This window comes from Vombatus ursinus, unplaced genomic scaffold (genome assembly GCF_900497805.2).
Source record: "Vombatus ursinus unplaced genomic scaffold, bare-nosed wombat genome assembly UNPS02014791.1, whole genome shotgun sequence".
In the NCBI taxonomy this organism is placed as follows: Eukaryota; Metazoa; Chordata; class Mammalia; order Diprotodontia; family Vombatidae; genus Vombatus; species Vombatus ursinus.
This window is the reverse complement of record NW_020954569.1, coordinates 69328877-69333549: the sequence shown is the minus strand read 5'-3', so window position 1 is coordinate 69333549 and position 4673 is coordinate 69328877.

The following is a 4673-nucleotide window of genomic DNA, read 5'->3' as shown; positions in this document are numbered from 1 at the left end:
CACAGTTTAATAAAGACATGGTTAAGCTGGAAAGCGTCCAGAAGAAGGAAGTCAGGATGGCAAAGAGCCTTAAGGGAATTTCCTCATGTATGAGTATATTGTTGTATGAGGACTGGTTGAAGGAGCTGAGGATGTTTACATGGCCTATCAAATTTTCAAGTGTCATGAGAGGCAGTGTGATATAATGGGAAAAGTACTGAATTTGGGGTTGGAGGACCTTGGCTCAAATCTTGTCTCTGACATGTACAACCTGTGCCAGTCTGGGCAAGTCGCTTAACCATCTCTGGGCCTTGATTCCTTATCTATAAAATAAGAGATTGAGAATAGATAACTTTTAAGGTCCCTTTCAGCTCTAAATGTATGTGATCTTAAGAAGCCGGTGTAATTCAGCTGGACTTATTCATTGCTATTGGCAGTGGTTCTTAGACTTTTTGATCTCAGGACCCCTTTACACTCTTAGAAATTATTGAAGACCCTCAAGGGCTTTTGTTTATTTGGATTATACCTGTAGATACTGTATTAGAAATGAACACATCTTAGTATTATTATGAAAATAGTATTGAGCTTGTGGAGCTCCTAGGGTTTACAGACCATATTTTGACACATTTGCTACTCTAGGGAATTTCTAGGTGAGGAAATTCTCTCTACTAGTGCACCTTTTGGGGAACTTATATACCCTTAGAGAGTTGTCTAAAGCTTTGAGAGGTTAAGTGACTTGTCCAGAGTCACACAGTCAGTATATGTCAGAGCAGAATTTGAACCCATATCTTTCTGGCTCTGGGGTTGGCTCTCTATCCACTATGCCATGGTGCCAGTCTAATATGTTGGATGACAATGGAGATTCACAAAGATCTCAACAGGCTACATGAGCCAAATCTAATGCAATTAATTTAATAAAGATAAATGCAAAGCACAAAACACTTGGATCCAAACACTCAACCACAAAAAAAATAAGATGGGGGTGGGGGAACTTATGGCTAGATGACCGATAAGGGGAAAAAGTCATAGAGATCTTAATGGCTTGTGAATAACATACTTGTCAATGGGGGTGAAATTGGCAACCCCCACAAACTCCTGCAAACTTGGGTTGCAATTATCAGGAGCTTGCTTAGTGTCCAGGTTGAGTGAGGGGACAGTCCTGTTGTAGTCTGGCTGGTTTAGACAACATCTGGAATGTGTTTTATTCTGGGCTCTTAATTTTTAAAAAGTACATTAAGTCTTGTGCATTTCCATAAAGGGTCAGTGGAAATGGCTGATGGAACTTGAAGCCAAGCAACACAAGGATAAATTGAAAGAAAAGAGGTGTGTTAAGGTAGGAGAAGAGGTTTAGTGTAGACCTAATAACTGTTTTCAAGTAATCCAAATGTTACCAAGCAGAAGAGGGATGAGATTTTTTTTTTTTTTTTGGCCCCAGAGGGCAGGATTAGGATCAAATGGGTGGAATTTTCTGAGGGGCAGATTTTAGCTCAATAAAAGGAAACTCACTAACAGATTATCTAAAAGTAAAAAGTACTCCCTTTGAAAGGGCACTAGATGGCGCCATAGGGCACAGAGTGCTAGGCCTGAAGTCAGGAAGATTCAACCTTCCTGAATTAAAATCGTGACCCTGAGCAAGTCACTTAATCCTGTTTACCTCAGTTTCCTCATCTGTAAAATGAGCTGGGGAAGGAGATGGCAAACCACTCCAATATCTTTGGCAAGAAAACCCTGAATGGGGTCATGAAGAGTCAGACACAACTGAAATGACCGAATAATAGTCTCCTTGAAGAAGGAGGTTCCCTGTCACCAGGATGTTGCCTTACTTGTCAGGGATCACAGGATCATAGATTTAGAGACTGAAAGAACCTCCGAAGCCATTTAAGTCCAGCTCTCTCATTTTATAGATAAGAATTGGGGCCTAGACAGAGGAAGTGACTAGCCCAGGGTCACACAGGTAGAGAGTACAAAGGGGAATTCAAACTCAAGCCTCAAAGACTATTAAGTCTTTTTTCTACACAACCTCTGTTAAGAGAGGATTTCTGCTCAGGTATAGGTTGGACCAGATGACCTCTTTAGTCTCTGTCAGTTCTGAGATTCATTATATATATAATATCTCATTATATTTTAAATTTAAATTGAACTATTTAAAATTCTTTGGAGGCAGAGATCATCATTTAAAAAAATTGTATTCCCTGCATGGTGCCTTGAACATTTAATATTGTCTAATTATTTGTTAAATTGAATTACACAAAAATTTAAATCAAAGGTAATATGGTGCCATCAGTACAGGGTTGGGGACTTTTGTATTTCCTCATATTATTGCATATAAATGGTGACTTATCTTGCTTATGCTTAAGAAGCATATCCAGCCCTCTGTGAACTTCCCCGGTACAGACAACCTATTTAATCTCAGACTTCATTTGCTCCTCTCATTCTCTCTCCTTTCTCTTTTCCCTTCCTCCCCCAATATCCCTTAAAGATTCCTCTTTCTGTCCTTGTCACACATAGGAGTGGGAGGGGGATGTAGGGATGGAGATCAGCCCACCCTTCCCTCCCTGGTTCCAAGGGTCAGGTCTTGACTTCCTGGCCTGCCATGGAAAGACGACTACAATTAGTGCGGACACAAAAGCACAGAACTGACACACACTCATTTCACATTCTGTTTACCGCAGGGCTGATTGGCGCAGGATCTAGGAAGCTGGGGGACAGAAGGAATGCTGGCCTTCAGCAAAAAGGAGGAAAACCAACTGGCACCACTAAGTGGCCAGAAGAGAGCAGCAAAGACCTCTCCTTCTGTCTTTTAAGTCCCATCCTTCCAGCGGCACATTCCAGAAATGGTTAGATGATCTGGAATAACAACCGGATTATAACTGGTGAGAGCCTCCGCTTTAACTCAGTCGATAAACGTTTATTAAGCACCTACTATATGCCAGGTACTGTGCCTTTCCAACCCTTCAGGGGTTCTGTGGGTTGTGGAAAGGGCAAAAGGGTCTCTGTCAGAGCAGCTGTATTTGATTAATTTATCCATCAAACAAGTGTTCATTGTTTGCCCGCCAACAATATGCCTAACTGCTGAGTAGAAGCGTAGAAAGCCCATTGAATTTGGCATCAAGATGGCCTGGGTTCAAGTTGTGTATTTAACACTTATTAGCTGTGTGACCATGGACAAATCACTTAAACTCTCTGAGCCTCAGTTTCCTCATATATAAAATTTGGATAATAAAAGCACTACCTTATATGGTTATGAGGATTAAATAAGATATGCATGTGAGGTGCTCTGCAAACCTCCAAATGCTACAAAAACGTTAGCTATTTAGTTGTGTTTTAAGTATCATTCTGTATCTTCCCACTGGAAGCTAAAAACCTATGGACTAGATCAGGGTTGTGGAGTCTGCAGCCTCGAGGCCACATGTGGCCCTCTAGGTTCTCAAGTGCAGCCCTTTGACTTAAGGGCTTTTCACGTTCTGTGAAGTTTGGATTCAGTCAAAGGGCTGCACTTGGGGACCTAGAGGGCCATATGTGGCCTCAAGGCCACAGGTTCTCCACCCTGGGCTCGATGGAATCCTTCTAGATCTGTGACAGGTCAAGCCACACAACATCTCTGAATCTCAGTTTTTGCCTCCACACAATGGGGACAATAAAATTTACACTACTTGCATCATACGATTTTTGTGAGGAAAACCCCTTGCAAACCTTAAGCTACTACACAATTGGGAGTTACTATTATGAAATGGTTTCTATTCAGAAGATGGAACTTAACTCCGTATTCTTAATGGGCTCCAACAGGAATTTTGTACTAATGGGTTCCCCAGAAATAGTTCTGGGGAACGGCTCCTTCTTTCTTTCTTGCTGATGGTTGGTCATTCAGCATTAGGCAAGTCATTTGTGGGGAGACAAACATCTTGGCAGATGTTTCCCCCTCCCCTTTCCATATGTGGTTTGGCACTTTACAGTGTGTGTGTGTGTGTGTGTGTGTGTGTATGTGTGTGTGTGTGTGTATGTGTAGTGGAGGGTGAAGAGTATATTAACTTCATGGGTCTTTAATTTCTTCATCTCTCAAATGAGGGAATTGTACTAGATGGCCTATGAGGTCTAGTCTACTTCTTGAGCTATGGTCCTGTGAGCCTAAACGTGCCCAAAGGAGGGCCAGTGGAATAGTGCACTCTACAATTCTAAGACTCTTTCTCAGTCAAGTCAACACACATTTATTTTAAGTACTGACTATGTGCCAGGCTCTTGGGAGCCAGGGATGTTCCCTAGGGGTATCTGTTTTCTTTTGCTATTTTTGCATTTTTAGCATAATAGTAAGTTTCAATTCTAACACTTCCTGGCCAAGTTGCTTGGCTACAACATTGTGATGGCCTCGGGTGGTAAATATACTTTGTTTCAAGCAGGCCCTTCTAGGCATTATCCCCCAGACAGATTATGTGCTTCCCTACCTTTGTTCATACTCAATGCCGTCCAATTCAAAAAACATTTTTTAAGCACCTCGTATGTGCAAGGCATTGTACTAAGTGTTGGGGATACAGTTCATTAAAAAAAAAAAAAGACAGTCCCTGCCCTCAAAGCTTACAATCAAAAGTGGGAAATAGCAGACAAATGGAGGCAGGAAAGTGTGTGAAGGGGAACACCAGAGGGTACCCATTGTCCTGTTCTCAGGAGCTGTTTCTTCCTGGACCCCCTCCCCTGCTAAC